Source organism: Halichoerus grypus, chromosome 5 (assembly GCF_964656455.1).
Source record: "Halichoerus grypus chromosome 5, mHalGry1.hap1.1, whole genome shotgun sequence".
NCBI lineage: Eukaryota > Metazoa > Chordata > Mammalia > Carnivora > Phocidae > Halichoerus > Halichoerus grypus.
The window spans coordinates 187,119,681-187,145,148 of NC_135716.1; the positions used below are offsets into that span (position 1 = coordinate 187,119,681).

The window sequence follows — 25,468 nt, forward strand, 5'->3', positions numbered from 1 at the left end:
ATCAAACATCCATGGAAGAGGCCCCCTCCATCCCTTTGGGTTTCGAGTCACCTGTCCTGCTCTCCAATGGCATGGCTCCCATCCAGGGATGCTGCCCCCAGACTGCTCTGGGGGATCAGCCTCTTCGTACATCTGGGCCCAGGTTCTGGTCAGGCCTCAGGGGTTTGTGTGGCAGGCATGCATACACGCGTGAGTGCACGTGAGTGCATGTGAACACCCCTGGGTCCCGTGGCCGGACTCAGGGAGCATCTGCGAGGGGCTTGTCTGGGGTCACAGGGACCTGACCAGATGGTCAGGGCTGGGAGACAGGATATGGGTAGGGGCCTCATGAGGAGAGGCTCGCACATGGGTGTGCAACACGTGTGTAGAAATGCAGGTGGGCATATGTAGGCAGGTAGACAGGTGTGTAAGGACAGGTGTGTGACGCAGGCATGCGTGCGCAGGGGGGACACACACATGCACACTCAGTGTCCCTGGGCCTCTCCCCCTCCTTGGGATGTTAGCTGGTAGCAGGGAAGGCATTTGGGGTGCAGTCGTGCTCTGGCCTCTCGGAGGAGCAGGGGAGAGGTGGTTCCAATTGGTGGAGCCTCTGTGCTTTGTCTGTGTTCTTGTCCTCAGGGACCCCCAGAGGAGAGCAGCTCGGACCCTGGGCCTTGAGCAGGGGGTCTGGGGTGGCTGGGAGGGGCATGGCCCCCGTGGCTTCAGGAACTCCCTCACCCAGGAGCTGATGGGCACCGCCCTCAGGGCCCTCCCATGGGGCAGTCATGAGATGCTTCCTGGAGGGGGCTCTGCAGGGCCAGAGTGGACCAGAGAGCTGACCCGAACCCAACCGAAGCCTTATCTCCACTGCACGCCCACAGACTGACTTGGCGTTTGGTTTGTTAACTTCCTGCCCCCCTCTGTTATCTTGTTTGTTGGGTGGCTTGTCTTCTGTCCTGCTCTGTGTGTTGTGTAAGAAGCCAAACTGAATCACGTGGTGAAATGTCATTGAGTTTGGAATCCCGAACCCGCTTTATGGTTGTGATTAACTTTGCTTTACGATTGAATAAAGCTGACATTTGGAAAGACACAACTTGTGTGCGCGCCTTCACTGTGTGCTCACAACACCCAGGCGGGAGGCCCCTCCGTCCTCCAAATGTCCAGGGGCCGCCATGTTCTGCCCCTCCCCTCAAAAGACACAGGCCTGGCCCCACTGTCCCGGATGCTGGGGACTAGCATGTGTTTGTTTGACGCAAAGGGCGTTCAAAAATGCTGCCATGCAGCACCTCTCATTTTACCAAGCCAACAAGTCTCTGGCACCAGTCAGTGGAGAGGACGCCATCTGGGCTGAAGGACGCCTCCTTGAAATGGCACACGTTTAAACTCAGCTTTCTGGAAAATGCACTGCATTGCACAGACCGGCAAAGTCAGGGCCATCCCCCTGGTGGGGAGGGAGCTGACTCAGCTCCGACAGGGGCCCTCCTGCGTGCCCCCTGTGGCCTGGGCTCCGTGCTTGGAGCAGCTTCCTGCTCTGCCAACGCTCGGGGCGTGGGGCTCGCTCCCCTCCCTCTGTCTCGTGGATTCCCCCACTGCCTGCCCAGAGTACGAGGTTGCTGAATGTCCAAGGTGTGATGGAAGCTCAGGGAGCGGTCAGACCCCGGGATCAGGGAGAGGAAGGGCCGCGCCCTGTTCCTGGAGAAGGTGGAAAGCAGGAAGGCGCTCCTGGCGTCCAGCCCGGGGCAGCCTGTGTGGGTGAGATCAGCCTGGCCTGGCCAGCCGGGGAGGTTGGCGGCAGGTCAAGACCGCTCCAGTCCTGATGAGGCCCAAGAAAGCAAAGCTTGTGGTCTAAAGCTTTTTCTCTGTGGGGCTGATACAGTCTGCCTCACCCCTCCCAGTGCCCCCGAGACAAGCGGGACAAGCGGGAGACAGGAAGGCCACAGGGGCAGATGTGTCTGGAAATGAACTGAATGGGACGAGGGGGATCGCCCAGGATGGGGCCAGAGAATGCTCTCTAATGCTGGCCACCAGCTCCAGGTGCACACTCCTGTGTGCGTGTGCACGCTCGTGCGGGTAATGTGGGACTGGGAGTGTGTGACTGTGTGTACGTGTTACCAAACACAAGTGTGACCAGCATGTGTGCATGCACAAGCATGTGGAGCCCAGAGGAGGAAGGAGTCGGAGGGGCCCCAGGAGAGCAGGGGAGTGCACGTGGTCCAGGCTCCTGACCCTCTGGGGGTGGGCTGTGCCCGAGAGGCCAGGGAGACCCCAGCCCTCCTTCCCACTAATGCTTGTGGGAAAAAAGCCTCTGTTAACTCCTGTGACAAAAAACCCTGAGCCCTTTCCCCAAGGTCACAGGGATTTGAACGCAGGCCAAAGGCTGTGCCACACCCCTGAAGTGGGCCAGGTGGGGGTTGGCGCAGTCCCCTCTCCAAGGAGCCCCTCCCTCTGTAGGTCCCCAAAGCCCCCAGGGGGATGCTCCTGCAGTCAGGCTCAGGGCGTCCCGTGCACCCAAGGCCCCAGAAGGACCCACAGCAACAGACACTGCAGGGGGCTGGGGAGCAGAGGACCACAGGCCCCAGGTCCTGTGATGGATGGGGGTCCCCTCCTACCCAACATAGGGCTGTGGTCCTGTAATGCACCCCCCCAACCCCGACCCAATATAGGGCTGCGGAAGGGAAAGCAAGGAGGCAGAGGGAGAGCTCACGGAGGGCACCTGCCCTTTTTCTGGGAAACCAACTCCAAGGACTGATTTGGTGATAGTGACAAATAGATGTGCTGTGACAAGTAAGCTTGCCTGCCCTGTTCCAGGCTCCCCTTCAGTCCACAGACCGGCCTGCGTGGCTGGGGAGGGGGCCACCCAGAGGTGGGGCAGGAAGCTGGGGCAACCTTGAGCCTCTTAGACCCCACACTCACATCCTCCCACTCAGCTCTGCGGGCTCGCCAGGGGGACGTGGCTGGATGCCTTCCCTTCCCCTCCCCGCTTCTGCGCACAGACCCGAGGCGGGGGCCTGCAGAGACCCCGCGTGGAGGGTCCGCCCCTCAGAGCCGGCCCAGGCGGGGCGGGCCACACGCCTTTGTCTCCCGCACCTGGCGGGGCTCGGGTTTCCTTATGCAAAGCTAAGCTTCCCACCCACCCGCACCCTCCCACCCTCCCGGGACAAGCACAGTCCCCAGGGTGAGGCCACCACAAAGCGCCCTGCCCGCATTGTTAGCTGGAAAACCAAAGAAGAGGCGGGGCTGAGGGGTCACGGACAGGTGCGCGGACTCCAGAGGCCCTGGTGCGAGTGCGCTTGCAGAGGGAGTGGGCTGGGGCTGCCTCGGTCCCCTCCTTCTCTCGACTGGACCCAGCTGGTCAGCAGGAGTGAGGTCCGCTATCCCCACAAAGGTGCCTGTGGCCAAGTACCCAGGGCAAACCGACCTCCCCTGGCAGGCGGCCTCTGGCCCTCTTACCCCCACAGGTCTGCTACTCCGCCCCCAGATTCCAGAGCAGATCCGCCGGGAAAGGGTTAAGCCCGCCTGGGTGGCACCTTTGTTTGCAAGAGATCTGCACCTGCTCTTGAATTAACCCAGACAAATGAAGGTGAGATTGCACAGTCCCACCAGAAAAAGGATCCGCCCTCCTGTCTGTCTCACAAGGCCTTGCCTGGGCAGAGACCCCCCCACCGAGGGGACCAGAGCCCACCCCCACCCCCTTCCAGCCTGCAGCAGAAGGCAGGTGTCTGCTCACATCAGAGAAGTTTAAAGTTCTGTATTTGGATTCCACTGGCAAGCAAGCAGCCTCAGCACTGTGCCCCACACCCTCCCCCCTGGGAGCTGCTGTCCAGGCCTGTACCCCAAAAGCTGAGACTCCCCCCACCCCAGGCTCTGTTCCCCCTTTGCTGTCTGGGAGTGATCAGAGCTACCTCTCAGGGTGAAAGCCCTCCAAGCATCAGCCACACACCAGAGACTGTTTCTTCTGACACCCCACGGGCCATCAGCAGCCCTTCTCCCCTGCGGCCTTTCCAGGGCAGACACCTCTGACCCCACCCATTCTGCCACAGGGTGGCCGCAGTTGCCCACCACCCGCCAGCCCAGCCTGCCCACCTGCTGTGGATCCATGGCGCCTTCCCCGGGGCAAGGGGGGCCCCACAGTTCTGCACTCACCGCACCCCAAATGCTTGTGTCCTGCAGGCCTCTGCTCAGCCCAGAGCCCTCCAGGGCTGCCTCCTCCACCCCCACCATCCCTGGCCCATGTGTTTCTCACCAGCTGCCACCCCCCACCTCCCCAGGGCACAGAGGGCCGGGGAATAAATGGCTCTCTTGGCCTCAGAGGGTGTGTGTGGACACAAAGCTACGGGTCTGGGCACATTCCCTGAGTCCCCTCTACAGGCACCCTTGAGCTTAGAAGGGGGACATGGCAGGCCCCTCAGCCCAGGCTTGGGCACGCACCATTACTCTGTGGCCACAGACCACAATAACCCCGAGGCCCTCCTTTCTGACCTGGGGACACATCCCACACAGGGCCACATGCGGAGGACATGGGATGCATTCAGGAAGCACTCCCACTGGTAGATTATTCACATCTCTTCCCAGCTCAGTGTTCACTGGCTGGACCCTGGCAGCTTGAGATCTGTGGTGGGTGTTTACACCGTGGAAGGGGACAAATGCCACAACCAGGTGCCCCCCCCACCCCCGAGCCATCTGTTAAACATTTACTAGCTCATCATGGCCTGGGACCATCCCATTCCCTGGGGATGGAGGTGGAAGACCCTCCAGTCCCTGCCCAGGAAGGTGTGGAGGGGTGTAAGGGTGCTGGTCTCGTGACCCAAAAGCCCCTGGGCAGCCTGGGCCCCTCAGCAGGGCAGCTGGAGCAGTGGACAGTGGCCTTGGGGCCTGGTTTTCCACAGGGCCCTGGGGGATGGTCAGAGGCTGTAGGGCAACACACCTGCCTTGGGAGGTGGGGTCACGGGGTGGGGCTCTCTCAGGCATCCAGCACATTGGACATTAAAACCCTCTGAAGCCGCAGGTATGTTGGTCTGGGCTCAGGTTGGAGCAGCCCCCTGGGGGAGCTGCTGGAGGGGAGTGTGACTATGGTCAGGCAGCCCACTCACCCCCTCCACACCAATCCCTCCTGGCCTGGAGGGAACCTGGTAAAAAAAAACCACACACACCCCCAGAGGGGACACTAGTGAGGCTTGGGTTTGAGCCAGGGTCAGTGTCAGCCACGGACCAGGCCCCCAGCCTCCCTGTGTCCTCTTCCCCACGCCTGGGGGTCATTTGACCCCTCCTCAACAGGACCCTGTCGTCCCCAAGTCCTTCTCGTGGGGCCGGTCTCTGTGGGGCTTCACCCCTGCCACCGAATCCCATACTCTGCCCCTGAACACTGTTTCTTGGAGGCCAGCACAAACGTGGGCCTCTGACACCGATACTTTCTCCAGGGTGCTCTGTGTGACCACATTCTGGGCACCTGTTTGCAGGATGCTGGAAAGAATTGGCACCCATCTTGTGGGGGACCCAGGAAGCCCTGCAGACACCACCCGCCCCCAAGACCATGAGAAGTTCTCAGAGATGCCCGGGGTGTGATGACAGCTCCAGGGCCCCAGTGTTGCAGGCCTGCTTATGTAGGGACCTTCCCTCCCCCAAGGCCGCCTCACCTGCTGGGGTGCCACACAGTGACATCCTGCGAGGCAGGCACAGCCCATCTCAGATGTTGTTATCGGTGTTAACAGGACTTGAGGAATGGGTTTATGAAGGGAAGTGACTGATCTGTTCTGGTTTTCAGAGTGGGATGGGGAGGTAGGGAGAGGGCAGGAGAAGGCCTGAGAAGGGTCTGTGCAGGGAGAGGGCAAGCCTGGTCTTGGGATTTCCCAGTGAGCCGATGTTCAATGTGCTATTACATTAGGGATCTGTTTCTTAGGAGAGAGAGAAAACAGCGGTGTCTTCCCAACAACCAGCTTTTCATAGGCACCAAGTAAGGGAACTCACAACAAAGATGTGCAAATTAATGAAGCTGTTCTTTTCCGGGGAAACCAAACACAGAATCTACATTCCAGGACACTTCCCTCTCCCCAGACCAATGACCCACTGGGTCAAACTCCAAAAAACTCTGCGCTTGCCCAAACAGACGCAGGAATCCCCGGCCTAGCCTTTTGAGCCATTTCATGGATAGACAGACATTGTGAGTGCCCCCCAGGCTCCTGCTGACCCTGGCACAAACCTGACAGGTTAGAGGGAAAGCCCATTGTTCTGTCCCTGGGGGGACCCAAGAGGCAGGTTTCTGCAGAAACAGCTAAAGCCACCCAGGGTTACTCAAGCAGGGCAGGGAGTGAGACATTCAAGTGCAAGGCCAGTTGTCCCCTGGCTGCCTTCCCACCACCGCCCGGGAGCAGAGACTCTGACTCTAACGCAGAAGTTCGCTGCCAGGAGTGGCCAGCTTGACACTGGGGTCTACTGAGGCCCTGGGCTCGGGGGGAGGACACCGTGTGTTGCCCGTTCCCAGCCTTTCCCTCTCACGGCCTCGCTGAGCAGCACAGCAGATGACATCTGTGCACACAGGGGGCATCACGCTCAGGGTCACCCCCTTTGGGAAGGGCATACCAGGAACCAAAGACAGGAGACCCAGGCCCACCAGCAGGGACACTGCAGACAGACCGGGACACCCACCAGCGCACCGTGGACAGACTACACACACTCAACTCGCCAAGCCAGCCCTTATGGAGTGCTCTCTCTGCCCCCCATCATATGCTGTGGGGTGCCTCAGGATGCCTCCTTGCAGGCACCTTACAGATGCTCCTGATCTAGTGATGTGAACAGACCACCTTCCCCGAGGGCCAAAGAGCCTGCGTGTCCCGCAACACGAGAGCTTGCTTGCCTCGTGTCCACCTCTATAGCTATTGCTGCTTCGCTTTTTCAGTGTTGCAAGTGTGTCACCCCTCACCTCCAGTGAAGCCAGGGCCTACCCAGGCCCCCTTCCAGCAGGTGCACAGCCCCCACTGCCCAGGGCTCTCAGCTGTCTCTTGGGGGTGGGTACCCTCAAAACGATAACGGACACTCAGCAGGGTAGCTTGGCCTGCTCCCCAAGGCCAGAAGCTCCTTCCCTACCCAGTCTGGCTTCCCTGCTCCCTGAGGTACCCCTCCCCCAGTACTCCTCTTACACAGGGTCCCCTGCCCTAGGCTCTGCTCCCAGAAAATGGACCTGTGTCTGATTTTTGCCTTCCTGACAAATAGTGAATCTGAACTTTTCTCAAGTCTGATTGCTCATGGATTTGCTCATTGGCTCACCGGGCCATAGCCCATACCCATCCTTCCACAGAGTTTCTTGTGTTTTTCTTGACAATTTATGAGTTCTTAACTCTGATTTAAATTTGATAGAGTAAGTGTGACTATAAGGAAATATGGGGGAAAATATATTTACTCTGTTTCTCCAGAGTCTGTATGAGAGGAAAGCTTAAAAAAAAATCATTAATATCCTCAAAGAGACAAGAGAAAATATTGTGACCACAGTAAAAGATCAGAGTGCTATAGAAACAAATATTCAGAGAACCAAAATGAATTCTTGGAAATTAATATTACAGAATAAGTGAAAAGCTCAATAAGGGAGTTGGAACACAGAATTAAAGCATTTCCTTGAGAGTAAAGCCAGAAGATCAGGAAAAGGAATTAGGAAAGGTCATTAGAGGCCAGTCTGAGGTCCAGGATCCCAATATTTACCACAGAAAGAGGGAACAGAGAAAACAGAGGGAAGAAAGAATTTAAAATTAATAATTCAAGAAAATTTCTTGGAACCGAAGGACAGGAATTCCCAGACCAAAAGAGTCACTGGGCACTTAGCAAAAGGGCCTGGAAATGAATCCATACAAAGTTCATTTTCATGAACTGTCAGAACACTGAGGACAAAAAGAAGCCCCTAAACACTTCCAGCAAGGAAAAAAAAAGTGGTTTTCATACCACAGATCAGGAGTTAAAACAGCACCACATTTACCCACAGCAGCATCAGAAACTGGGAGACACTGGGATAATGTACTCACAGTTTGGAGGAAAAATGGAGTTCTGTACACAACCAGACTATCATGTAAGTGACAGTGGATTAAAGGTATTTATTTTTTTAAAAATTTATTTATTTGACACAGAGAGAGAGAGACAGCGAGAGAGGGAACACAAGCTGGGGGAGTGGGAGAGGGAGAAGCAGGCCTCCGCTGAGCATGGAGCCCAATGCGGGGCTCGATCCCAGGACCCTGGGATCAGGACCTGAGCCGAAGGCAGCCACTTAACCGACTGAGCCACCCAGGTGCCCCTGGATTAAAGGTATTTTAAAGTCATGTGTCTGCCATGTATCCTTTTTCAGAAAGCTATTGAAGGACATACTCCACCAGAACAAGGACTAATTAAGAAAGAGGAAGACATGAGATCCAGGAAAATCCAACCCAGGGGAGAAGCAAAGGGAATCTTCAGGATGAAGACATTTTGAAATGCCAGCCCTGCCACAAACACAGGAGGACTGACCAGTACTGGAGCAGGGCATTAGCTTCTGGAGGTACCCCCTCAGAAATACCTCCATGTGTTTGAATTTAAGCCACTGGCAAGAATCTGAGGATGAATTAGTAATGAGTTCAGAGAAAACTCAGCAAGCACGAAAAAAGAAAGGCGATTATTAACTCCAGGGAAAACAACACGTGTGTGGGTTGGAACAATAACTATGGCATGCCATTGGCCTGGCATGAATACAAATCTAACCCCTGAATACAGAGCTAACTAAAATTATGACATAACTCTGTGGAAAATATAGGGGATGCAAGTGTGTGTGGGAGTGGGGAGAGGTGGAAGAAGAAAATGCTGTCTTCCATAGAATGAATTCAGTAGTATTAATACCTAAAACTGAAACATCAAGAAGCTGTTGTTTAATCACGTTGTTACACAGATGCAGGTAAATAGCACAAGAATTGTCTGGAATATGGAAGTGATTGTCTTCTGGGATGGCGTAGGGGGTGACTTGTCCAAGCCTTATAGGAATGTCCGACTCATACTACATACAAATATAACTTTGATCAAAAATGAAATAAAAATTCAGTTGGTATACCCTCCCCTCCCTGGTAAAGCCTGGGAATCGCTTCAGTAATGTTTGAATGACCTGTAATTAAAGCTAGCTAAAACTCGGCTGTGAACTTATCTGCTATCCTACAATGCCTGTCACACTCTCCACCTCCTCCTTTGATAGACAGCAGGGACAACATCCATTTCCCATGATGAGGTCACACATAGTCTAGCACCCTGACCCTGAGTCCACCTTCCTGGGCAGGCACAGTCTCCACCACATTCTGACCATTTTGCCATGTGACCACTCAAGGCCTAGCCCCACTGTGGAGCTGTCCTGTGTTTCAGGCCATGTCTTGTTTCTTTTGTGTCCCCACATTACCACGACACCCTGGGCTCCAAATCTCGGCAGGGTTCAATTTCAGCTTTGATGGAGGAAGCTGGCCCTACTCCAGCCAATCACGAATTCCATACCTTTAGGGTAGGGCATGGTATACATGTGTCTTGTGAAACGGAATAAATTTGGTTTTCTTGCGAGTGCTTTCTGGCCATTGTCATGTCTAGGGAATGTGAAGGATCTCAGTCTTGCTCCCTCCCTCCTTGGGCCCTCAGAATTCTGGCTGTCATCTTCAGAGATGGCTGGGTCATAAGTGAACAATTTAAGGACTTAACAATCATCCTTCCCCAGAGGACACTCAAAAACCCACACCTATCACAGAGGTCCAAGACCCCCATTCTGCCGGGGAGCCCATGGGTCACCGTGTGGCCTTTTCATGCAGCCAGTTGGAAATCTGCTGGATTTCCAACAGGTCATGGTGCTGTGGGATCTCAGGCTGCCTGCCTGGCCGGCACAGACCCACCGGCCCCCTCCAGCTTTCCCAGATATTTTCCAACACTCCCAAAGCTGTGTCTTGGGCACAATCCCTCCCCATCCCCCAACAAATAGCAGAAACATCACCAGCTTTCTGTAAGACCCCTTCAGCTGAAGCAGCCCCTTCCAAAGGCCCCCACTGTCTCCCACAGGTTCACGGACTGGGGACCTCCCCGTGGTCCCCAATGCCTCAGTGCTGCTGGCCACACCAGGACATCCCGGAGACCATGGGCTGGACCACAGCTCAGAAAGAAAAACCACAGAGCTGGCGGGGGCTTTCAGGCCAGCCCCGATCAGAAGCGGTGAGGTCACCATAGACCCCACGAGACAAACTTCTCCCGGGTGCTTTCCCAGAAGCCTCAGTCCTACCTGGTCCCTGGGAGGACAGCAGGGTGGCCGTGCGGCGTCGGCAGGCGAGGCTCCCCGGGGCTGCCTTATCGTGGCCTGGCTGGGCGGAATGCGGTGGAAACCTTTGCCTGGTACAACCGGCCTCTGCAACACAGCCCAGGAATTTTGCGTTGAATAATTTTTAACTTCTGCTCTGAGAGAAAACCAGGGTTGTATATAGTGTCTGTCTACATAGGAATGCCAAGCGGCTTTCACTTAAAAATAAATACCTCAATAATCACAAGGAAACCTGCTTTGGGGAAAAAGAAAGAAAAGAACAGAAAAAAGAACAGAAAAAGAAAGCAGTCGTGGGGGCTTAGGGACCTCGCTGGCCATCAAGCTGGGCTGCAGGCCAGGTCTTACCGCCCCTGCTGGAATGGAGTGGATGGCGGGCATCTCAGGTGGGGGACTGACTCCCGGGGTGTGGGCAGAAACCCTTCCTGACACTTCTCTGGGTACAAAGCCGGCTTGGCGACCACTCCCCCACCCGCCAGCCCCCCACCTCCCTTGCCCTGTAACCCTACGCCCACTACTGCGATTTCTCTTAACAGCCTCATATTTCAGAAACCTCTGCGACCTGCACACCCTGCCTTCCATGCTCCTGGCGGTTAGGTCTGTACTCATCCAAGGCTTGGACCTGTAATCCTGTGGCTGGACGAGACAGAGTCCACACAGAACTCTTGGGGGCCTGTGGACGATGGGAGAGGGGACAGCCTGGCTGGCCCTGCGCAGAGTAACCATTATATAGTGAGCCAGGAAACTCATAGCCTGAAACCAAAGTTTTCCTTGAAAAGACCTCGACTTTCTCTAGCTCTGGGACAGGCATCACTGACCTGTCGGTGTCCCAGGAGAGGCCTATAGACCCGCGTGGGAGGGCACCAGGCAGCCATGGGAGGGGGCATCACCATCCACTGCAGAGGACAAGTGTCCAGGTGGCCCAGCTCTGTTCTGCCGAGTGGGTCACGGGCTCAGCTCCCCGAGAATCGCCATAGGGAACCCTGTGTGTTGGAGGGACTGAGCTTGGGAGGGGCTTTTGTCCAGCATCTGGAGGCGGGGCCAAGCAGAGGGTCCTGGGCGGGTGGGTCAGGAGGGGTTGGCTCCCACCACCCTCCCCACCCAGGCTTCCCAGCCTCTTCATAAAGCATTGTGTGATCCTGAGCACCCCAGGCCTGCTCAGGGACAGCAGAAGGCTCTCTTTGCAATGATCCAGCTAGGGGGATCAGGGCCACTACAGGCCCTCCGTCCAAGCAGGGAGGATACTCTTCCAGGCCTATGCTGGGAGTAAACCTCAGGAGCATGCATGGAGGGCAGGGGCTCCCCTCAGGACCCACCCTCTTACACAGTGGATGCCAAGGCGTAAGGAATAGGGGACATAGCAAGCTCAGGCAGGGCCGCAGGCCAGGACCCCCGACAGTTGAAGGGCCACCTGTCAGGGCATGGGCTCGGGCTGCAGGTGGCCGGGGCTCCTTGGACGAGAGGGCCCTAGTCCTTCTCACCTTGGGTGAGGGGAGCAGGTCATGCGCCCACCGTAGCGCCACTCCCTGCAGACCACATGGTTGCCTTGGGCGTGGGCGTAGTTAGCCCCTTGTGCACGGAGCTGGCTGACCCTTCCTCCATTTGTCCAGCCTGCATCTGGTTTCAAGATGCACCGATTAGACCCTGAGCAGAAATGCTCCTAACCCTGTGTGCTGCCCTCTGCGGGTTGCTGGCCCCCGTGCTGGGATGCCTGCAGCTTCCCCCAACAGCTCCGTGGGGATGCCCCCTCCCCCCTGGCCACATCCCAGCCAGGCTGCCATGTCCACACCTGCCCGCCTCCCCCTTACTCTTGTCCACATCTGCCCGCACACTGGTGCCCCTTGTTGGACAGTCTGATGGTGAACCCTCGTGAGTCACGTCACATGTCTCCAACGGCCAACGTGCTTGACCGTGCTCCCTCGGGAGCCTCCAGGCTCAGGGCCTTCCCCTCTGGGACAGGCTCATTCATACCCTTTGCTCCTTTTCTCACTTTTTGGGTGGGATTTCTTTTTCCCGCTAAATTGCCGAACTCCTTGGATATCCCAGATAACGGTCCCTATGGATTGCTCAACAAACTCAGGTTCTGTCCTGTCTGAATGCCTGACTTTGATATAATCAAATGCATCCATTGTTGGCCTGATGGTTTGAACGCCTGAGGTTTTTTTCGGGTCTCCCTCCCCGGCCGTCCTAGGCCACCGGGCATCAGCAAGTCAATGCTGGCTGGTACTCACCTATCTTGCATGTGCTATGGGGGGATCCAGCTCTGTTTTGCTCTATATCATGATCCTGTCTCCCTGACCCCATCCCGGCTGACTTGTCCTGGGCTCTGCTGCTCCCTCCTGTCTGTGTCTCACTTTGCCCAAACCACCTGGTTTGTAAAGCTGTCACTTTGCCATATGCCCGTAGCACCCAGAAGAGCTGGCTCCCCTCTTCCCTCTGTTTGTGATGTCTACTTAGTTATCCGTGCCTTTTCCTCTCACAAATTTTAGAGTAAGTTTACCTAGTTCCTGAAAAATCTCCGATTGTAATTTTGCATAGGATTGCCCGGACTTTGCAGATCCGTGCGAAGAACGGGGATTTGTATAATGCTCACTTCCCCACCCACGAGCACAGAGTGCCTCTCACTGATTCAGACCAGCATCCGTAGGCTTTGCTCGAGGCTCTCAGTTCTTTCCATAGATGTTGTGTATCCTCTTGCTTCAGTTAGCTCCCGGATATTTTATCATTTTCCTTGCTATTGTGAATTCTCTTTTTTCTTCTAATTGGTTAATGCTGGTATATAGAATACTACTGATTTTTTTCATTGTTAAAAATGAGGTGAGGGGCGCCCAGGTGGCTCAGTCGGCTAAGTGACCGACTTTTAATTTCAGCTCAGGACTTGATCTCAGGGTCGTGAGTTCAGACCCCATGTTGGGCTCCACACTGGGCATGGAGCCTACCTAAAAGAAAATTTTTTTTTTTAAAAGATTTTATTTATTTATTTGAGAGAGAGAGAGCGCGGGAGAGGGAGGAGCAGACTCCCTGCTAAGCAGGGAGCCCGATGCGGGACTCGATCCCGGGACTCCAGGATCATGACCTGAGTCGAAGGCAGTCGCTTAACCAACTGAGCCACCCAGGCGCCCCCTAAAAGAAAATTTTATGTTATGTAAAACTCACCTCTTTTTTGTTTTTTTTTAAGTAAGCTCCACACCCAACATGGGTCTTGAACTCATGACCCCGATATCAAGAGTTGGATGCTCTGCTGACTGAGCCAGCCAGGCGCCCCTAAAATTAACCATTTTAAAGTGTCTCTTCCAGTGGCACTTAGCATATTCACATGATGTGCAACCACATCCTGGGGGCATCATGAAGCCCCTTGGAACTTGGGGGACCATCCGTGGACTCCATGGCAGGTGGCAATGGCAGGTGTTATGTTGTAAGATGTGGATTCTAACGACATTTAAATGTTTATGTAGGTCTCAGAGAATCCAGCAAAGGGAACAGAGACAACATTTCAGAAAACAAATCATCACATGCAGGGAACATATCTCACCCTTTCCAAGGGAAGACACAACAGAAAAAGAGCTTACTGTCCAACGCATAAGACATTTAAAGAACTGACAAGTTTAGAATCCTCAGGCTCTCATGATAACTCCCTTTCACAAGGGAAGCACCTGCAGGAGGCTGCACTTGGGAAAATAAGCAGCACCAAGAGTTAGAGAAACAGAAGCATCAAGCGCCCGTGAGTTAAAGTTTATTCAAATACTAAAACGGCTATGGGTGCCGGTGCAGCATGAGGAAAAGTAAAAAGCATAAACAGATGGGGTGCGTCCTGGGGTGCGTGCTTATTGCGATCAGGTCAGGAAAGCTCATACCCACATCTCTGGGAAGCCTACCAGTGCTGCAGCAGCACCCGGGGGACAGAGGAGCGGAGAGGGACGCCAGCCACCCCTGGATGGGACCCATGAGCTCTGACCAGCAGCAGGTGAGTCCCAGGCAGGGAGGCTGTGTCAGTAAAGGACCCAGACCTGGTCTTGGGAGATGGGGGGGGTTTAGTCACGGGGAAACATGTAGACTGAGCAAAGAAAAAGACGCAGGGGGTGAGGGTCTCGGGAAGGGTTCCCAGCAAAGGAAATGGCCTGTGAGGGAAAGTGGACAGAGTGGGCAGGGGTGGGGGGGAGAGAGCAGGTAGGTACAACTTAGGGGTGCAGGCACAGCTCTGGGGGAAGAGTTATGTCCAGGGAAGGCAGGTGTGGCCAAGGGGCAGGCACAGCTGGGGGAAACGGTTACATCTGGGGGACAGGTGTTGCTAGGGGTGGGACCTTGCTGACTGGCTGGGGTCAAGGGTTGGATCTGTAGGGAAGCCACAAATGTACAGGGTTGGCAAGGGACAAGATGTCCCCAGCCCTGGCGGGAGTGACGAGTGGAGACAGCAAACAGGCCAGGGGGAACCATGTTTTCCTGGGAGCAGGTCTGACAATGAGGGTGACCAGCAGGTCCAGCCAGGAGGGTCAGAGAGAAGTCGTGCTGGAACCCCGACCATGTCCCCAGACAGCCGAGGGGCCAGAGAGGTTGTGTGTGCCCCAAGCACCAAGGCAGGGGGCACTGGGCCTGCCCCGAGGCCTGGGAACAGGGCCAGGTGTCAGAGCCAGCCCTGACATGAGCCTCCACCTTGTGACCCGCTGCCCCCATCAGCTTTCTGTCCTGCGCCTCTGGGACCATCCCCTCTGCTTGCGGGGACCTTTCAAATGTCCAGAACAGAGGAGGGCAGTGTCAGCTGGGAGGCTCTTTCAGCCCATGGGACTGACAGGGACACTGGGGGAATGGACCTCCCAACACCCCCCAGCATGTATGTGGTAGAGACACTGCCTAGAGAGGGTTCTGCGGGTGTGTGTGTGTGTCCCACACGCATACGTTGCCAGGGAGGTGATGGAGGACCAGGTCCAACCCTTGGCTGGGAAGTCTGCCCAGGTCCAAGGCTGTCTGGAGTTCAGGGAGCCTGGGCTTGGACACAGGATCAGGACTGTGAGAACCCACAGGCTGGGGGCAGCCGCAGGGACCAAACGAGCCAGGCAGAGCCCGGGAGGTCCGGGCAGAGCAGCTGCTGAGTCTGGTGGTGGGGAATGCCTTCCCCGCCAAGCTTGGGTGTGCCGGGTTTCTGTGCCCTCGAAAGGCCAAAGGCTCACAGCTGACCACCACCTACTCCCCCCAAGATGGGAGGGACACCTGGGATGCGCTGAGAGCCGGTGAAGGAGCGTTTCCCTCTGGATGAAGTGTGGCCTCCGGGAGCCAGTGGGCTGGAATGGCCATAATCCGGCCCGACTCCATTTAATAAACGGGAAGGCACCTGATGCACTCAGCCCACGCAGGTTCTGAGAGACTCAGGTGAGTGCAGTGCTCGCCGCCCTCGGCCCCAGGGGCCCCTTCTGGGGGCCATCAGCAGCAAGGTGGTCGGCTGCGGGAGCCAGGAAGGGAACAATCTGCTCCCAGCCGTAGCCGCCTCCAGAACCAGACAAATGGCACGACATGTGAGGTTCAGCATGAGTTCTTAGAGCCAGCTCAGCCCAGACCCCTGACCTCAGCTGGCCCTGGCAAGAGGGCATTTGCCGGCCCCAGGCACACAGCACCAGCTCTTGAAAGTGGCCAGCAATTCCCACGTTTACCAAAAGGGCCCCGAGGCGAGAGCCGGGTGGTGGAGGGACTGGTCTCCCACTTGCATACGAAGCTGGAAGCCCCAGTGCGGGCAAGCACGTGCCGAGCGCACCCGCGCATCACATGCCAGCACACGGGTGGGCTTCCCCTGATAATGAAGTAGTTGCTCAGTGGAAAATACATGCAACTGTTCGAAGAAAGTCATCACCAGCGCAGATCCACATCCAACAGATACCGTCGCTGACATTTTGGTGCATTTCCTTATAAATTTTTTCTATGCACTGATACAAATATATGGCTGAAAACCAATTATGCTTTTCCCATTCAAGGCCTCACTGTGAGTATTTTCTCCCTTTTTGTTATTACGCATTCACTGGACATGGCTTAGTAGCTGCATGTCATAATATTACCTGCCCACGACAGGGTTGACTCAACATGGTTTCTGCGGTGTCAGGCGAGCGCCTCATCTCTTGTTTCTGATTAGAATTCTAGGGAGGAGTTCAGAGGACCAGTGCCCCAGGCAGCCAGTATGCTGGGTTACGTCACCTTTCAGATGAGCCACGGGGAAGCCGAGTCGCTCATCCCAGGTCTGGCCAGGGGCAGGGACTAAGAACCCGGCCCCACACTCTGCAGGTTGGCCACATCCTGGGGTCCCCACTGAGGGGCAGGCCCCATACCTCCCTTGGTGCTGCTCCCTGGGGACACTGGGACCACCCTGCAGGCCAAAAGGGTGGCCCAGGGTCCCTGCTCTCAGCCAGAGCTGTGGGGCCTCCCTTGGCCCTTCCTCGGCTGTGCCCTCTGCCTCGCCCTCCACCTCCCTGGTGAGAGGTGGTGTTCCATCCGTCTCACAAACAAGACAGCAGTAAGGGTGTTTTGGTGGATAAGGAACACCTCTAGGGTCTGCAACGGGCTTTTGCTAATTTGAAGGTGGCTGTGTGCTTCATATTTGCACCAGGGGACTAGGGGTTTTCTGTCAGCAGGAGTGTGGCCCTCAGCTGGGACCAGGCTCCTCAATCCCTGGATGGCACAGCGAACCAGAAGGATGTGAGTCGGGCTTCTAGGTGCTGTGTTACCCCTGTGTGCCCAGACAGCAGAGAGGAATGACCCCCAGGAGATCCCCAGGGGGTCAGGGAGAGGACAGGGGCTGCTCTGAGTCCACCTGGCCGGGGTTTCTAGAGGACACTCCTCAGCCACAACAGCCCCTCCCAAGGAGAGCAAGGCCTGGGGGTGGTGCCACCAGGAGAGGCCTGCACCATCCCCAGGGGCTCCGACTGGACACAGCCTACCAGCCCCTGCCCACCATTCCTGAGCTCTGGGCCAAGGGTGGCTGTCCTGCACCCAGGGACATTCCTTCACTGAGAGCCAGCTGCAGGCATCTTTCCAGACCACAAACCTCATACAGTGAAGGCGTTCCAGGGCTCTGGGTCTCTTTAGTCACCTTTGCCTCCTCTATCATATCATCAGCACACAGAGACTCAGCACCAGGACACGTCCTGTGCCCGACAGGCCACCGACCAGCTCCCGGCGCCATGACATCCCACGCATCCTGCACAGGAGAAGATAGGTGTCCAAGCACCCCTGGCCTCCTGCCAGGTAGGACATCTTTTGCTTTATAACCATGAAGTCCTAAATCCTCCAGACACATCCCAGCTCCTCTCCCATGGCTCGGGGGCCTCTAGCTTCCCACCCTCCCTCTGTCCCCACCCTGACCACCTTTCTGCGGCAGTTTGCTCACGTACGGCCGCGGTGGCTCTGAGAAGCTTCTCGTGGCCTTTGTCCTGGTGAGCCCTTAATTGCCAAATAAATATTTGCGCAGGGTGGGGCTTGGTGCTCAGGGTTAAGTATTAAATGGGCCTAAAGTCAGAGGATCCGGCGGTGGCCGTATAAGGGCCCGAGCAGCCAGGGGAGCACAGGGGATGCCAGACCCGTTGTCATGCCACACTCTGGGCCTCCCTATCCAGACTGGGAGGCAGAGCTCGCCCCTCAGCCAACTTGACATCAGGCCACGGCCAGCCAAGGGGCTGAGCAGAACGGAGGCAGTGGGGAATCTGGGGAAAGTGAGGTGCACAGAAGATCCGTACCGGAGGTCAGCCAGAATGTGGCAGGTCCCAAAGGCGAACGGTGTGCAGGCAAAGGGCTCCGTGTCAACCACCAGCACCGAGTTCCCAGGGCGGCCGTATGAGTTACCGTACCGCTGCAGAGCACGTGACCCCACACGTCGTGGGGGGAAACGACAGGCCTTTGTCCAGAACCCAGAGCCGCTGACGGAGCAGGAGGCCGCCCCTGCGGTAGGGGGCGGGGCCGCACCAACTCAGAGCAGGCAGGAGGCTCCCACGGGGCTGCCCACCAGGGCTGGCGACCCCCAGGGCGGGCAGTCCTGGAGAGAGCCCTGAGACGAGCTGTGGCCTTTTCAGAACCCGTCTGGAAAGTGCTGCCCTCCAACTTCTGTTGCATCGGGTCTACCTGGAGGCGAGTCCGGAGTCAGGGAGGGGAGGGGTGGCACAGGGGACGAGTACCTCACAGGGGGACGCCTGTGGATCTCAGAGCTGGACGGCCACACGTGCTTCGATTTAGATCAGCCACTGGTCAGGGTCACTGCCCACTCGGTTTGGTTTGGTTTTGCTTTTTCTGGAAGTGATTCATCCCATTTATGGGTTTGCTTGTTTGTGTTTACTGATGGACTGGTGATTGGTTGGTGAAGAATATAAAGCGGGAAGAGTTTTGGAAAAGATACACATTTAACTTAATTCATACAAATGCATAGGCGCACATGACCCTCATGGGGACAGGCCTTCTCTCCAGAGACCCCAGGAACCAACCTGCACAGAGGTCCCTGCTTCCTGGGCTCTGACAACGTCTTGTTCCACAGAAATGTTGCCACGTGCTGTCCTTAGCTGGTCTTTTCAAGAAGTAAACTTAATTTTCATAAGAACAGCTCCATGTTTGTGGTCATTCCAACCGTTTATCACTTAAATCACCCTGCAGCGCCTTGGACTTGGCCGCGAGTCTCCAAGGCAAGTCAGTGTCTGCATTGATTTTGTGTCAACTTGGCTGGACCACGAGGGGACCCAGATATGTGGTCAAAGGTTATTCCAGGTGTTTCTGTGAGGGTGATTTTGGAAGAGATTAACGTGTAAATTGGTGGACAGAGGAAAGCAGGTGGCCCTTTCCAGTGAAGGTGGGCCTCATCTGATCCCTGGAGAGCCCGAATAGAACAAAAAGGCCAACCTTCCCCCACTAGGAGGCGATCTCTCCTGCCTGATGACCTTCAAACTGGGATGTCTGTCTTCTGCCTCTGCACTCGGCCCGGAGCTAAAACTGCAGCTTTCTGGGTCTCCACCCTGCCAAGTGCAGATCTCAGGACTTCTCAGCCTCCACAGTCTGGTGAGCAAATTCTTTACAATAGATCTTTCTCTGAATGTGTACAACCTATTGGTTCTGTTCCTCTGGAGACCCCTGACCCATATATACTCAACCATATTTTTTCATGAACGAATGACTTTGGGTTGGCATCTAGCTCATCTAATGGAGCCGAGGGGATGGTGGGTGGGCCTTCCCACCTTAGGGGTGCAGGCTATCTATCCCACCCTTGCTGGCCCCCTGGGTGGGAGGTTGCGAGCGGCTGTACACGCGTGCATCGGCCTCACGTTCAGGCCCAGAAGCTGGTGAGGGACCCTCTGGGGGGGTGGGGGGTGAGGGGCACCTTGTGACTCAGAAGAGTAGGACTCTGAGGTCATGAGAGGGGCCTCAGCAGCCTTTCCAGCAGCAGGAAGACAGCTTCCCTGCTCCGCACATGCTTTGTTGATAGTAAAGAAAGTAAGAGAGCAGTGGGGGGGGGGGGGGAGGTGTGATGGCCCCGAGCTTGCCAGGTCTCCTCGGAGGTGCTGGTGAGGGTTTTGGGAGCCGGGGGACCCATGATTTGGTGTTTTCGGATGCCTGGGACAGGGAGGCACGGGCTGTTAGAGGTTGCAGGCAGGATTCCTTCCTCTCCGCCAGGGGAGGGGCTGCCTCAGCGCCAGTCTCAGGAGCACTCTGACATTCTTCAATGTGGAGGGGGTAATGTTCAGGTCCTGAGAACCCGCATTTCAGCACCTCCCTGAGAAAGGGCCCAGATTCTCACCTGCACATCAGAATGGCCTGGGGCAGTGGTCCAGGATGGCCGCCCACTGGACAGGGACGCCACCTGCAGGCCGGCTTGAGAATGTGCCGTCCCGGGGGAGTGGGCAATCAATCGGGTGCTGGCTACAGCGGTCCCATGGCCCAAGTGCAAAGCTGCCCCAGCCCAAAGGGAGGAAGGGGTCCCATTTCAGCCTTGCAGCAGGTGACCAGGTGAGGCCCTGCAGACCGAAGATGGAGGTCACCAGGGCAGTCCCCTGCAATGTGCCCAGGCCCCAGCTAGGGGGTGGCCGAGCCCTAAAGGCAGCGTGACCTTGGTCAGAGTCCACCATGGAGGTGGGACATGTGCTGCAGAGGTTTGCTGATAACAAACAGGATTACTGGCTTCCCTGCAAGGCTGGTTTCTTGGAGTTCCGAGAACGTTCCAGTAAAGGCTGAAATGCTCTTTGGCTTTCAGCTGTGAGTAGGGAGCATTCAGGGCCCAAGGGCTCAGCCTGGCAGGCAGTGTCCATGAGGCCAGCACCCTCCAGGCCCCATCCCCACCCAGCCCTGTGGCCAACTCAAGGCCTCTTTTTGTGCTTTGCCAAGTGACAGGTGTCCTTTCACACTGTGTCCTTATAGCTCATGGCTCCCGGGGGTGCTGTGTGCTGGGTTCCTGAGGCAGGTGCCAGGCCTGCTGGTGGCTGCAGGTGAGTACACATGGGTCCCCTGGCAAGGCTTCCCCTTACACACCTGAAAAGCAAGGATAAGGTAGGGCAGTCTGGGGCATCCAGCTTGGCTTCCCCCCGGGTCTCTGCACAGATGTCCACCACACAGCCCACAGCCCACAGCCTAGGGAAATGGGCCCGGTTGAGGAGGACAGGGTGGGGGGAGTTGTAAATGTGACAATTCAGGCCTCCTTCGAATTGCAAGCAATTAGTTGATAATTGAGCCTCCCACAGCATTAGGTTGTTTGGGAAGAGCTAACGACCTTCCCCTGCTCCCTGTGCTGTGCAGGAGCACTGCAGGTGGGGGGTGGATGGGGCACCGGGCAGGCTGGGGGTCCTGAGCTTGCCTGCCTCAGCACACGTCCCTGAACAGCTGTGCGGAAGTCAGAGCACCTGCCCACCTGCCCACCTGCCCAGTAACTGCAGAGAACACTCTCAGTGGAGCTGAGGAGCAGGGCGGCGGGGTAGAGGGGGAGGGCCGCTCCCACCCACCAGGAGGAGGAGCAGTGAGCTCAGGCACCCCTCCTTCCTCAAGCTGGCCCAGGAAGCTGCCTTCCTGGAGCAACATCAGAAAGGCCTCAGATGGGAAGTTGGCTGTTCTGCTCAGGCTCCTCTGGGACAATCCTGGCCCCAGAGAGTGTGGCTAGTCTGGGGCTCTGTTGGCAGCTTGGTGAGGCTTTCTCCTCTTTCAGAAGCTGCAGGCCCGCTTTGTCTGAACAGCCACGTTATAGGAAAAAGCTGAGCCTGAGCAATGTCCGTCGGTGTCAGGAGACAGGACAGAAACCAAAGACCCAGAGGGTAGATAAGCAGCAGACCTTATGGAGTCCCGCATGCTGGCCACTCAGGTTTCCCCAACAGTAGTACCTTCCTAAAGACGTGGTGCACATCACTGTTGAGAAGACACAGTGCGAGGCTCCTCCCCCATCCCCCGTCCCTGGAGTGTGGGTTGCACTCGCCTTCCCTGCTCCGAGGGGGCTCCAGGACACAGCTTAGAGATGGCGAGGTGTTGAGAACACCCGCAGGGTAGGTGTGACTGAGCCGGTTAAGGCCTCTGCATGAACTCTGAAGATCTGGTGCATCGGTGCGGGGGTCCATTCATCTTGCTGCCGCCCAAGACCAGCCTCGTGTGTAAGTTCCTTTGTTTATTAAATCTGCCACCTACCAACCTGGAGCGTCCTGCCTCTTTCTTCTGTCTCTCCTGCCCTTCACATTTGGGGCCGGTTTCAGATTTCAGCAGGGAGGGTCCTGAGGGGCTGGGGCGCCAACCGTCACCACTGCGGAGTGACACTGGCACACGGTGTGTTTATTCTGCCGTTTTATCCCCGTGTGGTTCCTGTGACCACCCTGCCATCAAGATTCGGGCTGTTCCACCCCACAGAGACCCGTCTTGCTGCCCCTTCTCGCCACCCCCACCATCCCTAACCCCTGGCGACCACTCTTGTCAGTTCTCCACCTCCATAATTCTGTCATTTCAAGAATATTAGGTAAGTGGAATCACAGCATATTGGACTGGATTTTTGAGATTGGATTTTTTTCACCCAGCAAATGCCCATGAGATCCATCCAAGTTGTATTCAACTTATACACGGGTTATTCCAAAGCGTCTCTTAACTTTTCCAACACTGTTGGGTTTCACCTTATAACACCAAGTCTAAGAAGTTTCCTCTTGTGAACAATGACTCAGTGGCAAAGCTGACACTCTCATCGGATGAGTTTTCTGCATTACAAGCGTAGAATGTAAAAACAAAACAAAACAGAAAAAACAAACGTAGAATGTGTCCTGGTTCCATTTCAATGCCACAAACATTCGTGTAGCTTGTTGACTCTCCCAACCTTCCCCATACTGAATTTGAAATCTCTGCAGGGTAGAACGGTGTCCATGCAGGGACATAGCCAGCCCAGCAGGCCAAGGTGGTGCCCCTGACCCTGAGATTTCTGCGGGATGCTGGTGGGATCCCCTCCCTGACCATGGTGGGTTTCTATGGGCACCAGCCCATGTCCCATATTGTGTTGCTCCCTGTGGCCTGCAGGGAGCATCCCCCACATGACTGCTGAATGGGATTTTGCATTTTTGTGGCCCCTAAGATAGTCAAGTAAATATATTTTTTGTTTTAGTCTAGAGAATTTTAACTTGATGGGCTCCTTAAGAGATGTCCTTATATTATGCACTTAACCTAATAAAATCTTGCATTCTTTCATCTTCTCGGCACCATCTAGCTCATAGGGTTACTTAGAATGTTCCAAGAACATCTCTCTTAGCCTTTTCTGGGCCACAGGGGGCCACCCACCACCAGAACATTTACCTGATGCAGATTTTTCCTCCGTGTTTTCTTTTCTTTTTTTTTTTTTTTAAAGATTTTTTTTATTTATTTATTTGAGAGAGACAGAATGAGAGAGAGCAAGCACATGAGAGTGGGGAGGGTCAGAGGGAGAAGCAGACTCCCTGCCGAGCAGGGAGCCCGATGCGGGACTCGATCCAGGGACTCCAGGATCATGACCTGAGCCGAAGGCAGTCGCTTAACCAACTGAGCCACCCAGGTGCCCTCCTCCGTGTTTTCTGGGTGCCCTCACTGACAACAGCTTCACAGGTCTTGCTGGGCTGCCCCTGCCTGCCTTACACAAATACACAAGAGGGAGTGGCACTGGGAGTGGGTGGGGGGGGAATAGCTGTGCACCACTAGGCAGTTTCGTGGCAATGGGGACACCAGCCTGGGGCAGCCCAGCCCTGACACTGGGGAGAAGACCTCCCTGAGTGCCTGAATGAGGGAGGAGACAGGAGATACTTGGACAGCAACGTCTAGGCCATGCCAGGACACATGGGGGACAAGAGAGTCACCCAGGACCCCAGCCAGAGGGCAAGGGGCGAGGGGCAGATGTAAGTTTACCCCTCCTGGGGGTCAGGCTCCCAAAGGATGCCCAGGAAGGCTGGGGAGGAGGTTTGAGTTGGGAGATGGGGTCTGAATTTAGGAGATGAGCTGAGGGGGTGGGAGCGGAGAAACAGTCAGTCCTGAGCTCTGTCCTGCCACTCTTGGGAACATGTGAGCAAAGGGAGCACCTGTGGGGGACCAGCAGTGATGGGGGTGGGGGAGACTGGGTGATGGGGGCTCCTGCAGGTCAGGACCCAGCTGGCTGGTTGGGAGTCGGCCTGGCTTACAGCACAGCCCCTGCCAGGGTCCCTAAGGCCAGTTCCTGCCCTCAGGATCCTGCCCTCAGAGCCCTAAGCCTTAGGTGGATCCTGGGTGTGGCTCCTGCATGGGACTCCTCCCTCCACACCTGCAGCAGCTTCCTGGAGGTGTGGGCCTAAACCCTTTTAGGGGTTGATCTCGCCCCCCTGGGCGTGATCTCGCCCCCCAAGCCTGGAACCAATCAGAACCAGAATGGACAGAAAGGTGGAAGCCCACCACTAGGCCTAGTAGGAACTTTCCCATGGCAGCCTCCCTGGCCAGCTCCATCAGCCCCCAGGGCTCTCGTGGCAAGCCGTGTCCCCCAGTCTCCCTGGAACACTGGCCTGCCCAGCTGACAGCCAGGCCTGTGACACATCAACTCCTGCCACAGAGGCCCCCGAGGGGCACCCTGGGCAGCACTCAAACCTCCCATTAAAGAAGCTCAGTGAATGCTGTCCTCCAAGATAGAAACACAGACATGACTCTCCCTGCTGTTCCCAATACTCTTCTTGGAAATATCCTCATGCTGCAAGGCTGGCACTCTATTTCCACTGAAGACTCTGGACGTTCAAACTTGGGAGGGATGTCCTCAGGTGCGTGCCAAAGGGAAGAGAACCCCCAGGACTCAGGCACAGAGGCCAGCTGGGAAGGAGGCCACATGGACATCCCAGAGTTAGGGAGCCCTGGGTGCCAGAGTCCAGTGGCATCCATGCCCCAGCACACTTGCAACTCCTAACCCTAACCCACGCTCACCTCTCACTCAGACACCCCCAGGGAGGCTGACACCCTCCAAACCCTTTTATTAACACACAAGAGACTTATTAAATAATTGCAAAACTATGAATGCTGCAGGATGCACACAACTGTTCTTTTTGTCCAGGGGCAGCTCAGAAGCAGAGCCCGAGACCACACTTGTGGAAATTCCACCAGCCACGGTGTCATCCTGTTGGGACAAAGCCAAGCCTAGGTTGCTAGACGGGTCAGTCACCTACATAGACCCCCTGGACTTTGGAACTAATTGTGGGGAGCATTCACAGCCCCCTCCCCATGCATGAGGCCTCATGGCTGCAGGGGTAGTTTAGTGTGAAGAGTAACCCCTCTGACTGGCCTCACCAGCTCAGAGAAACCCCCGGTCACACCTGTCTCTTTCCCATCTATCCCTATTGATACGGAAGTGCCAAATGCAGGTGAGACCTGAAAAGCCTGTGTGAGAGCCCATGCTGAAAAGAGTCTGCTCAGGCACCTCCTTGTGCCTGTGCTGGGCTATGGGTGCCCTTCCTGGTTCAGGCCAAGGTCACAGATCTCTCTGTTCACTTACAGGCCCTTGAGGAAAACCAGCCCCAGCCCAATGGCACCGAAAGCAGCCCCTCTTTATTCACAATGACATCCTCTGAGCACACCCAGCGTCCTTGCCTGTCTGCGGAGCTCTGCGGGGCCAGCCCCACCCTCAGGACGGTATAACCGTGCTGGACATGCAAAGACGAGGGGTCAGTCTTACTCTCCTTTCTCCGGGAAGCTCCTTGGCACCCCCCCTCCCCGGGCCCCGCCCTGCTCTGCATGCCCAAGAGGTGCTGAAAGGCCAGCCTTGCC

General features: G+C 56.2%; 1 long non-coding RNA gene across 2 annotated transcripts; it reads left to right on the top strand.

Annotated features, from left to right (window-relative positions):
- The first annotated feature begins 17,720 nt into the window (after positions 1 to 17,720).
- Positions 17,721 to 21,880, top strand: LOC144381794 (uncharacterized). Of its 2 annotated transcripts, XR_013447618.1 has the most exons (4): positions 17,721 to 18,180; positions 19,134 to 19,276; positions 20,630 to 20,697; positions 21,408 to 21,880. It is a non-coding gene; the product is annotated as an uncharacterized LOC144381794 (long non-coding RNA). The 2 variants fall into 2 exon arrangements; XR_013447617.1 differs by having other exon boundaries at positions 17,721 to 19,276.
- The last annotated feature ends 3,588 nt before the right edge of the window (positions 21,881 to 25,468 follow it).